This window comes from Oncorhynchus mykiss, chromosome 19 (assembly GCF_013265735.2).
Source record: "Oncorhynchus mykiss isolate Arlee chromosome 19, USDA_OmykA_1.1, whole genome shotgun sequence".
Taxonomy (NCBI): domain Eukaryota; kingdom Metazoa; phylum Chordata; class Actinopteri; order Salmoniformes; family Salmonidae; genus Oncorhynchus; species Oncorhynchus mykiss.
Window position 1 is genome coordinate 22179442 of NC_048583.1, and position 12605 is coordinate 22192046.

General features: G+C 42.7%; 1 pseudogene; it reads right to left on the minus strand.

Moving 5' to 3' along the window:
- The window catches only part of LOC110498675, a 30908-nt pseudogene extending 23562 nt beyond the window's left edge, over positions 1-7346 (minus strand).
- Positions 7347-12605: the final 5259 nt, after the last annotated feature.

Sequence of the window (12605 nt, forward strand, 5' to 3'; positions counted from 1 at the left end):
AGTGAAAACATTTTGACATGTGATTTTTTTTAAGGTGAACTGTATTATTCTTACATTGGTCAGTACCCGGAGAAACTTTTTTCCAATTCCACCCATGTATAACTTTGACAAGTAACTCATAACATATTAGTGTTGTCATGATACTAGAATTTTGACTTCGATACCAATACCAGGTTTAGTATCATGATACCCAATACCATCACAATAATCTACACCAAAATCATACCACAGCAAAAAAAAAGGTATATTAGCCAAAGTCACTGAATGGCACTTGATCCAGACAGAGAAACTCAGCTACTGCTCTGTTCAATCATTTGGCATCTTTTGAGGTTTTTTTTTATATCAAAATGTTTGAATCAATTATACAGTCATGAAATCAATTTGACTTTGTTTTTACCAATCTAAACTACATAACACAAATGGTAATAATTCATTTAAATGGTAAATCTCTATTGATAAAATTAGGCCCCGTGTACCTCAGTTGGTAGAGCATGGCGCTTACAATGCCAGGGTTGTGGGTTTGGTTCCAAAACGTATGTACTCACTCTGTAAGTCGCTCTGGATAAGAGCATCTGCTAAATTACTCAAATGTAATTGTAGCCTAGGCCTATTCACAATACAGGTGAATGCATAATAAATAGGAGACCAATAAAGTGAATGAATATAGTTTTGGTGGCAATCCGTTTTGAAATCAGTACATTTTGCATTATAGTTTCCATATTCAATCACAAACAAAGTACTATGGTAGTAAATTGATGTTTGCTTCCATTGTAAACTAGCAAAGTTAGCCTACAAAGCTTGATGCTACCTGTATCTTCTTGCATTTTAAAGTGTTCAGCCTGTATGGACATTGTTTTGAGAACAGTAATTAACAGTTTCAACATTTCAACATGCCGTTTCGCATTATTCAAGTGTGTTAACTTCTGTGCAGAGTGGGGAGCTAACATGATGCAGTCCAGATTCCCAATGCAGGCTAGCAATGAGTAAGTGTAGCACCTCACACTATAACGGGACATCGCTGAGCTGATAGAGTTGATCCGTGAGATACATTTTGACAGAAGTACTGAACATCACGAAAATTCAAGTACCAAACCAATTTTCATGTTCTAGTATCGAAAAAGTACTGATGTTTTGGTATACCGCAGTGGTGGAAAAAGTACCCAATAGTCATACTTGAGTAAAAGTGACGATATCTTCATAGAAAGTTACTCAAGTCAAAGTGTTAGTCACCCAGTAAAATACTACCTGAGTAAAAGTTTAAAAGTATTAAAAGTTACTAAAATATGCTTAAGTATCGAAAGTAGAAGTAAAAGTATAAATAATTTCGAATTCCTTATAATAAGCAAAGCAGACGGCACCATTTTCTTGTTTTAAAAATGTACGGATAGGCAGGGGCACACTCCAACACTCACACATTATTTACAAAAGATGCATTTGTGTCCGCCAGACCATAAGTGAACTATCCTTTTAAATGTTTTAGGTGAACTGTTCCTTTTAAATGTGTTAAACACCAATTACCGATCCTGAAAATTTGGTCATCTTCGATGGGGTTCTCTTTCCTCTTCCCCGTGCTGTACATACTGGCTGGCCTCTTGATGGCCTTCTGCTTGATGTGGCTACTCCCGGGCGACTTCAGCCTCTTCTTAGCGCTCTCCGTACTGGGCGACACATCCGCCGACTTTGTCGCTTCAATCTTAAATGGACTCCCCTTAATATGCTGGTCGTACAGACGCAGCAACAGCGTCAAACTACCCTCTTTCGGCACCTTGTACAGATACTCGTACGTCCCGTTCTTGTTGTCCAGTATCTCGCCGTCGCCCACGCTACCGTCCGGCGTGGCGATCTCCGCCGTGATGTTGGCTTTCCCCATCTTACACAGCTCACCGTCCTTGTCCTTGGTCGTGATGGTGACAGAGGTGGGCAGGCCTGCTACGCACTGCCTCGCCTGTGGCCACCGTCTCGGACGCCACGGCATTTGTGGTAACTATAGTACCCAGGTTGTGGATGGACTTCTTGAGGCCCTCTGACTCCACCAGGAAGTACAGCTGGTCATTCTCACCGGGCTAGAGGGGGAGCCCTTGGCTGGCCAGCTCACTGAGCCGCTCGCTCATCTGCTTCTTGACGAGCAGGACCTCGGCGCCGTGGCTCAGGGCCTGCTCGGTGAAGTTGCAGCTGCTGTTGATGCCATCCTGGCCCTGGAATAACGAGTCCAACTGGGCTTGGAGCACCTGAGAGAAACACGATGTAGAGAGAGGGGTGGGATAGTAGAGAGGGTGAGGGTGTATAAGGGTGTCAGGTGGGTGTGAATGGAGATGCACATGTGGACATGCAAGCTTTGAAGCATGTCATTATCACCACTTAAGAGTTCAGTGCCAATGTGGTAGTGCCCCGTGCCAGTATCCCATAAAAATAAACCCGTTGCTATGGTGACGAGCTAAAGCGATAAGCAAGAAAGTTGAATGTCATGGAATCTCCTGCTGAGGTGCCACAGACATGTCTAGACTGTTAAATGCCATCGATCACCCTCCCCCCGACCATCACTGTAATTTCAATAAGGTGACCGATCGGTAGAATAATTTACTCCTGCAATAACGTTGTATGGACACTGATGGATGGACATTATTAGGTGTGTGTGTGTGTGTGTGAGAGCGAGAGAGAGAGTCTGTCTGTCGTTATATCCTACGTGGTTGGGGCAAGAGAGCGGTTGTCCCGTGGCCATAGAGTTGATGGTCTCCAACACTGCGCTCTCCTGGCTGCAGCTGTCGCTGGGGGGCCGGTGCAGCACATCCATCAGGTTGGTTATGAAGAAGTTGCTCTGCAGCGCCGCCACGCCTTTCTCCGGCAGGATAGATGTCTGACGGCACACGGGGCACGACAGCGTCAGGCTGTGGGCGGGGATGTAGTTCGGCAGGCACCTGGATAGGGGAGAGGGAGGGTAGAAGGGTGGAGTCAAATGTCTGAGATGTGGATATACTTACTAGTGTTTCTAGACTATTTTTATACCGCCACAGCCCTAATACCTGTCATGACAGAAAATACAGGCTACATGCCTGCATCCCAACTGGCACCAATTGGAACTGGTCACTGTTCCCTGTGGAATTCAACTGACAAGGTGTCCCCCTTTCCTTAAATATGACCTAACCGAAATGTGACTTTCACATTTAATTTCACATTTAATTTAATCACATTTAATCTCAAAGACAATCAAGCTCACGCACTCTCCCAAACTGGACATAAAGAACAAAATGAGACAGGCAGGGAGCACGCACACACACGCACACACGCACGCACGCACGCACACACACACACACACACACACACACACACACACACACACAACTCACCTCTCACAGAGGGTATGGAGGCAGGGCAACACTTTGGGGTTGTCGTAGCGGTCCAGGCATATGCTGCAGATCAGGGACTGCTGGTCGATCTGTCGCACCACAGGGCTGGAGATGCTACTGGAGCCTTCACTGGCCATCCTAATATTCTGTCATAAAGTTCTCTCTTCCTCTCACCCTGTGCCCTACAGAGAGAGACAGAGAGAGGGGGTTTAGAGGGGTTCACACACACATATAAAAGGCAGTACCTGAACTGATCACTGTAACTTTTTTGCAGTTACTGCAAACATGACCCCCCCCCCCATTTCCTCCATAACACTATACAATGGAGGCATAATATTTGTCCACATGATAAAGCATGTACTTAACAGGATCGGTGTCCCTAAACCGGGATGGTTGTTGCTCAATATGCGATAATGTGACTAGAAAACATTTCCAGGACATAGACATGTCATATATGGGCAGAAAGCTTTAAAATTCTTGTTAATCTAACTGCAGTGTCCAATTTACAGTAGCTATTAGCCATGCTATTGTTTGAGGATAGTGCACAACAACAAAACACCATCACGGCAACTGGTTTGATACATTCACCTCTAAAGGTAACTAATGTATAACATTCAGTAATCTTGCTCTAATTTGTCGTCCTGAGGGTCCCAGAGATAAAATGTAGTGTAGTTTTGTTTGAAAAAATAATTCAAATGTAGGAACTGGGTTCTACAGTTTGACCCCACTGCTGTCTCTGGCTCCACACCCATCCCACTCTGCCATCTAGATGTGTCTTTTCTGTAGGGAAGCCAATGATCCATCATGTATGACATTCCTGGGAGTGTGTAAACTTAAATTTGTATTACCATAGCATTTTTGAATGTTCTCTATAGTTATGGTGCAAAATGTTGTGTAGTGAGGTAATTCTTACTGGATCAGTCTGAAACTTTGCACACACACTGCTGCCAACTTGCAGACAAAATCGAAATGACATCAAGGCTCCTATGTTAATGTATCGCTGTTCTCTTGCCTTTCAAAAAAATATATATAGAAAACGCATGTATTGTGTCTGTATTATCTTTTACCAGATCTAATGTGTTATATTCTCCAACATTAATTTCACATTTCCACAAACTCCAAAGTGTTTCCTTTCAAATGGTATCAAGAATATGCATATCCTTGCTTCAGGTCCTGAGCTACCGGGAGTTAGATTTGGGTATGTAATTTTAGACGAACATTTTAGAAAGGGTCAGATCCTTAAAAATATTTATTAATGGATAGAAAATGTCAACCTATTTTTTGACCAAATGTGGAGTTACTGCTATTTTGCTTGTTATGGCAGTATTATAGACTCATTGACCAGTTTATTAGGCGTACCCCCCTGTTAACAAATATGGTTCGCTCCTACAGACAGTGAGTCACATGCCTGTGGCTTTCTCTATAAAGCAAGCAGGCAGGCATTGAGACATTCAGTTACTGTTCGACAACATAAGAATGGGCAAAACGAGTGACCGTAGCAACCTTGAACGTGGTATGATCATCGATTTGGCGTAAGCAGCATGAGTCCATGGCCCCGTCCTGCCTGGTGTCAACGGTACAGGTTGGTGGCGTAATGGAGTGTGAAATGTTTTCCTGGCACACATTATGTCTCTTAATAGCATTTGAGCAACGTTCTCATGCCCCGAAGAATCCAGGATGTTCTGGAGGCAAAGGGGGGTCTGACCTAGTACTAGATAAACTGGCCACTGAGTGTATGCATGCTTTAATTTGACATGCTCCTATGAACTTCACATGTTGGTGTTCATGGGTCCTTTTTCGAAGGAAATACCCTACTGTATTATATGCATGTATATGTTGTTGCTGTTTTTTGAAGAATCCAATTTCTTCCTTTATGAATAAAGTTTATTAAATTAAATTAAATGAATGTAATGCAGCTACCACCACCATAGGACTTTACATTGTCAACGTGCAGTTTGTCATTTTCTCTTAGACTGTCATCATGAATCATCAGATTCATATGTGCCAGTCATAAGGATAGTAGTTTCTTACCACAGTCAGTAAAAGCATAATTTTTCTGACATGTTGCAAGGCTGGCTAGAGGATAGGGGACACTTGTCAGACAAGACTGTGTGAGCAGAGTAAGCAAAGCATGTGTGTCAGCTAGCTAGCGGTCTCAGGATGTATTTAAGACAGGCAAAGAAACAGGATGCCTCTGCCCGCTTGTAGAAAAAGGCCCTGAGGGACTCTCCTTCCCTTGCAGATGTCTCGTATAGTATGTGCCAGAAAATAGCTTGACAGGAAAAATACCATTGCCATAGCTACCAGGATGGAGACCCTTGGTTTAACCATTTACGTATAGTTTGTTTAAATCTTAAATGCTAACTACTCGACAGTACACAGCAGGGGTCAAGTCATTCATAGTGTCTGTCGCTAGTTTATCTAACCTACAATATTTACATAACTTTGGTTGTGCGGCCCTTGAAGCTTAGTTGGTTTCAGCCAAATTGGTGGATTGATGTAAAAAATATTTTTTAAATTTACAAAAAAAAAAGATTTGCGGTCAAATCAAGCTAGATTTATCTGGAAAGACATCATTACACAATCCTTTTCACTTCCTGGGTCAACTAAGTGTTAACGCTCCACATGTGGGCACTGGGGACCTTTCAGAGAATGACAATCTGGTTCATGGTGTATTGAGATACCACCGAATATTTATGACACCATAACACTCAAACATAAAGAAAGAAAGTTGCACACTCTTATATGCTCCCAACAATTGAATGGGTAAACCTAATAACCAATGTTTTGGCAACGCAGTGCCTTCTTCAGGGTTGCATAATGAATGCTTGAACCAGGTTATGAAGGAATATTTTTGGGTGTGCGTCAGCTCATGCTTTTTATCATAACACTCAATATCTCTTCGAAAGCCTTGTCAATCAAATAGATGATTTGATTAATCAAAATCCAGCTCCTTCACTGATTTATCAATTCCCATGAAATGTAGCTGCATATCTAGGTGGATTTGCAGCGCATGAATGTGTCTATGAAACTATTCCACAAATCCTTCTCTCAGACACAGACACAGCACAGCCATAACAGACACACACAGACACAACAAGGGCACAATAAGTCAGACACAACAGTCAAAGGACACAACGAAAACAACACCAAACAACATACAGAACACATACAAAACTCCTGTCGTCTCAGAAAGGGAGGTATCGCTGTTACATAATCTTTATGCAAGGCAGCTTGAAATGCAACTAAATAAATCTTGCTTGATTAATCCATCAACATACCACGAGCAGCGTCTCATGGGCAAAAGATGACTGATGACAGATGACAAAGGTACATTACTGTTGAAGATGTCAAATTATCTTGACCAATCAGAGAAGCCGAGTGCAACTTACATGAACAAACATATTTGTTAAAAGTCCTTAAGTTCTGTAGATATCAGCATTAACAATGACCCTATTTGAAAATGCCCAATATTAATCAATCAAGTCAATAAACAAAACCACAAATCCATTACTCAAACATATACAGTGCATCCCCCCGACTATATGACGATATTGCAAAGACACTATATGAATCACTCTAAAATCCCTATCCCAAACACAGTCACAGCATCTGTGAAACAATCAACAAGCTGATATAGTCAGTGACACTGTCACCCACCCAGTGCTACCCTTGCCAACATAAGACTGTGCCACCATGCCATTTACCCACCACGTTCTGTAGGAGCCCTACCATCGCTGAGTCATCCTCTGAGTAAAACGCAGCGCATGCTTCTGCCCCCTAAAGACGCTCCTGTCCAGGTAGCAGAGAAATTATGAGCTGCTTAAGAGCTGCTAAACTTGAAAAGAGATGACGGCACATATCAAGAGGAGAGAGAGTGAGAGAGCAGGATTAATTGCAAGAGCCAACAGTGTGGACCTATGTCTGGACTCGTAGCCAATCAATTTCTTACATCTCTTCCCCTCTTCCTCCCTCCTTCTGTTGCTTTCCTCCCTCCCTCTTACTGTCACTTTTCCTTTTTCCCCTCACCCTCTTTCTGTCTCCCTCCCCTGTTTCCCACTCACCCTCTACCCCTCTTTTCCCCCTCACACTCCCCCTCTCCTCATCCCTCCCTCTCTCTCTCTCTCTCTCTCTCTCTCTCTCTCTCTCTCTCTCTCAAGTTAATGCTGGCTCACTGCAGAAGAGCTAGCAAGGGATCCTGGGAAAGGGATGCAGCAGCGTCAGTAAGCCGCAGGGTGCGGATTGGCTGGCATCTTGAAGAGCGACCAATGAGACAGGGAGTAGCTGGCGTGGGTCAGCTCGGCAACCAATGAGGCAGAAACTAACATGATCAAAGGGAGCAGCAGTGTGCGTGTGTATACACATATTGCTGACTAATGAGAGTAATGCTAGGGCAAAAACCAAAACTTTCACCCCTTGGGGTCCTGAGGACCGAGTTTGGGAAATACTGGACGAGAGAGAGAGAGACGGAGAAGAAGTGTGCTGCCAGTCGGCCTAGATCAAAAAGGCAGCCTCAATGGCACAATGCATGCACATACAAATAGACACACACACATAGATAAACATGCACACAGACTGTGACTCGCAGACACAGCTGGACACACACACACACACACACACACACATGCATGCAAATGTCAACATTAAACAGCGACAGAAGGGAATTAAGGTCAACGGCAACTCGCTACGTAGTACGATCATTAGAAGACATCACAAGACACTTCATCTGATCACAAAAAAACTAAGATATGTCAAAGCTGATGGCTTCTGCCTAGATAACATAGCCTATAACTACAGTGAAGAGCTATAAAATATTGAAAGGGCATCCAGAAAAATGACAGTATGCACGTGACAATTCAAGCCTTCTGCATAGACTTGGGCTGCATCCCATTCTCTATTATAGTCCCTGGTTCCTGTTCAAAAGGAGTGCACTACTGTATGTAGAGAATAGGATGCCATTTGGGACAAACCACCCTCTTTGCTCTTGCGTAATGAAATACCAGGTTTCATCCCACTCTCCACTTAATTCATTATTAGGGTGACACTGTCACCTCATTGAGCAGGTCCTTAAGTACTATGATTAAAAAGGAAAGTGGAATTCCTTGTCATGCCAAGGAGTGGCATGATGGAACAAACAGACTGGTACTCAGGCAAGAATTTCCCTCTTATCTTTAGTATGTTTAGATAGCATGAAACCGATAGGGAGATTAAAAAAAGGAGACACAGGAGGAAGAGTGTAGATCGAGATTGAAGCCTGGTCTCCAGTGAGGAGGCATGTACTGGCCAGGAGTGTTACTCACTTGACCACGGCTCTGGACAGTACTGCATGACTACCAGGATGCTTGGGAGGCTAGTAGACATCTAGAGGAATTAGAATCAGGTCATGTGTGATGGATGGATGGACAGACTGGGAAGGCTTTTATAGAAGTTAATTGCGTGAGCTGTACCAATAAGGGCAATTGTACAAGCGTAGATTGAATTCATTGCCCGCAAATTTCAAGTTGAGATGCCTCACACCAAGAAACACAGTCTTCTTTTCAAAAAGTGCAGATACCGTGGGGCAAAAAATTATTTAGTCAGCCACCAATTGGGCAAGTTCTCCCACTTAAAAAGATGAGAGAGGCCTGTAATTTTCATCATAGGTACACTTCAACTATGACAGACAAAATGAGAAAAAAAAATCAAAAAAATCACATTGTAGGATTTTTAATGAATTTATTTGCAAATTATGGTGGAAAATAAGTATTTGGTCACCTACAAACAAGCAAGATTTCTGGCTCTCACAGACCTGTAACTTCTTCTTTAAGAGGCTCTTCTGTCCTCCACTCGTTACCTGTATTAATGGCACCTGTTTGAACTTGTTATCAGTATAAAAGACACCTGTCCACAACCTCAAACAGTCACACTCCAAACTCCACTATGGCCAAGACCAAAGAGCTGTCAAAGGACACCAGAAACAAAATTGTAGACCTGCACCAGGCTGGGAAGACTGAATCTGCAATAGGTAAGCAGCTTGGTTTGAAGAAATCAACTGTAGGAGCAATTATTAGGAAATCGAAGACATACAAGACCACTGATAATCTCCCTCGATCTGGGGCTCCACGCAAGATCTCACCCCGTGGGGTCAAAATGATCACAAGAACGGTAAGCAAAAATCCCAGAACCACACGGGGGGACCTAGTGAATGACCTGCAGAGAGCTGGGACCAAAGTAACAAAGCCTACCATCAGTAACACACTACGCCGCCAGTGACTCAAATCCTGCAGTGCCAGACGTGTCCCCCTGCTTAAGCCAGTACATGTCCAGGCCCGTCTGAAGTTTGCTAGAGAGTATTTGGATGATCCATAATGTCAAGGGACATTATGGACTTAATGACTGACAATAAAGTCCTCCCACGATATATTGTGCATCCCAAATGGCACGCTATTCCCTACATAGTGTAATACCTTAAACCAGGGCCCATAGGGTCAAAAGGAGTACAACCATAGGAAGTTGGGTGTCATTTGTGACGCAGATATAGTGTTGGGTTAAATAACAGCCATTTCTGTGAGTATTCATTTGATTTGAGATTAGTCTTTGTTAACTGGGGAATAAAAGTATTGTTCAATGGAAGGCAACAACGCTAAATTATAGCATTGGTCTATAATTAAATGGACAATGAAAATGACAACAGTCCATGAAGACCACAACAACAGTCTTGCAGAACTGTTGAATCTAGATGATAGGAACACTGTGGACAATATTCAGCAAGTTAAAACCATGAAAAACATAAATAAACACTTTTCCATAAACAAGGTCTAAATCATGTTTGATACACTCTAAGTAATTATTTGTGCAGTGCTGTTTGAACTAGATGATAGGAACACTGTGGACAATTTTCAGCAAGTTGAAACCATGAAAAACAGAAATAAACACTTTTCCATAAACATGGTCTGAATCATGTTTGATGCACCCTGTAAGTATTTTTTTTTTTTTTTTGCAGTACTGTTTGAACTAGATGATACTAACACTGTGGACAATTTTCAGCAAGCTAAAACCATGAAATACAAAAATAAACACTTTTCCATAAACAAGGTCTAAATCATGTTTGATGCACTCTGTAAGTAAAACTTTTTGCAGTACAGTTTAAACTAGATGATAGGAACACAGTGGACAATTTTCAGCAAGTTGAAACCATGAAATACAGAAATAAACACTTTTTAATAAACAAGTTCTAAATCATGTTTGATGCACTCTGTAAGTAAAATTGTTTGCAGAACTGGTTGAACTAGATGATAGGAACACTGTGGACAATTTTCAGCAAGTTGCAACATTGAAATACAGAAAAAACACTTTTTCATAAACAAGGTCTAAATCATTTTTGATGCACTCTTTAAGTAAAATTGTTTGCAGAACTGTCAAACAAGGAACGTAACTCTCGACCCACTCCACTACAGCCCCGTCAATGTTAATGGAGGCCTGTTCGGCCCTCCTTTTCCTGTTGTCCACGATCAGCTCACATTGAGGGAGAGGTTGTTGTCCTGGCACCACACTGCCAGGTATCTCACCTCCCTATAGGCTGTCTCATCGTGCGAAAGGGCAGTGTGGAGTACGATTGAGATTGTATAATATTTATTTTTTATTTAACCTTTATTTAAAACTGCGACCTGGCCAAGATAGAGCAAAGCAGTGTGACACCAACACAGTTACACATGGGATATACAAATGTACAGTCAATAACACAACGTCTATATACAGTGTGTGCAAATGTAAGATTAGGGGATAAAGCAATAAATAGGCCATAGTGGTGAAATAATTACAATTTAGCAATTAAACACTGGAGTGATAGATGTGCAGAAGATGAATGTGAGTTGAGATACTGGGGTGCAAAGGAGCAAAAAAAATAACAATATGGGGATGAGGTTGAGGGTGAGCTAGTTACAGATGGGCTATGTACAGGTGTAATGATCGGTAAGCTGCTCTGACAGCTGATGCTTAAAGTTAGTGAGGGAAATATAAGTCTCCAGCTTCAGTGATTTAAAAAAAAATTGTTCCAGTCATTGGCAGCAGACAACTGGAAGGAAAGGCGTCCAAAGGAGGAGTTGGCTTTGGGGTGACCAGTGAAATATACCTGCTGGAGCGCATGCTACGGGTTGGTGCTGCTATGGTGACCAGTGAGCTGAGATAAGGCGGGGCTTTACCTAGCAAAGACTTATAGATGACCTGGAGCCAGTGGGTTTGTCGACGAATATGAAGCGAGGGCCAGCCAACGAGAGCATACAGGTTGCAGTAGTGGGTAGTATATGGGGCTTTGGTGACAAAACGGATGGCACTGTGATAGACTACATCCAATTTGCTGAGTAGAGTGTTGGAGGCTATTTTGTAAATTACATCGCCAAAGTAAAAGATCGGTAGGATAGTCCATTTTTTGAGGGTATGTTTGGCAGCATGAGTGAAGGATGCTTTTTGCAAAATAGGAAGCCGATTCTAGATGCTTAATGTGAGTCTGGAAGGAGAGTTTACATTCTAACCAGACATCTAGGTATTTGTAGTTGTCCACATATTCTAAGTCAGAACCGTCCAGAGTAGTGATGCTAGGCAAGGGGGCAGGTGCGGGCAGCGATGGGTTGAAAACCATGCATTTAGTTTTACTTGCATTTAAGAGCAGTTGGAGGCATCTGACATATTGAACTCTATCTGATAAGTAGTTTGTGAACCAGGTGAGGCAGTCATTTGAGAAACCAAGGTTGTTGAGTCTGCTGATAAGAATGCGGCGATTGACAGTGTCGAAAGCCTTGGCCAGGTCGATGAATACGGCTGCACAGTATTGTCTTTTATCGATGGCGGTTATGATATCTTTTAGGACCTTGAGCGTGGCTGAGGTGCACCCATGACCAGCTCGGAAACCAGATTGCATAGTGGAGAAGGTACGATGCGATTCTAAATGGTCGGTGATGTGTTTGTTAACTTAGCTTTCGAAAGACTTTAGAAAGGCAGGGTAGGTTGGTCACCCATGTGGGTATAACCAATGAAGAGAAGGCACGTGGGTACCTGCTTCTACAAACCAATGAGGAGATGGGAGAGGCAGGACTTGCAGCGTGATCTGCGTCAGAAATAGAACTGGTTTCTATTTTAGCCCTTGGTAACGAAGGCGCTCGTTGGCGCGTGCGAGCAGTGTGGTTGCAATAATTGAATAACATTGATTTCTAAATATATTTTGTACGTGACGCAACCGGTGTGGTCAGTCTATTACTCTTTTGGTCCAGCCAGCATCAGATAGAT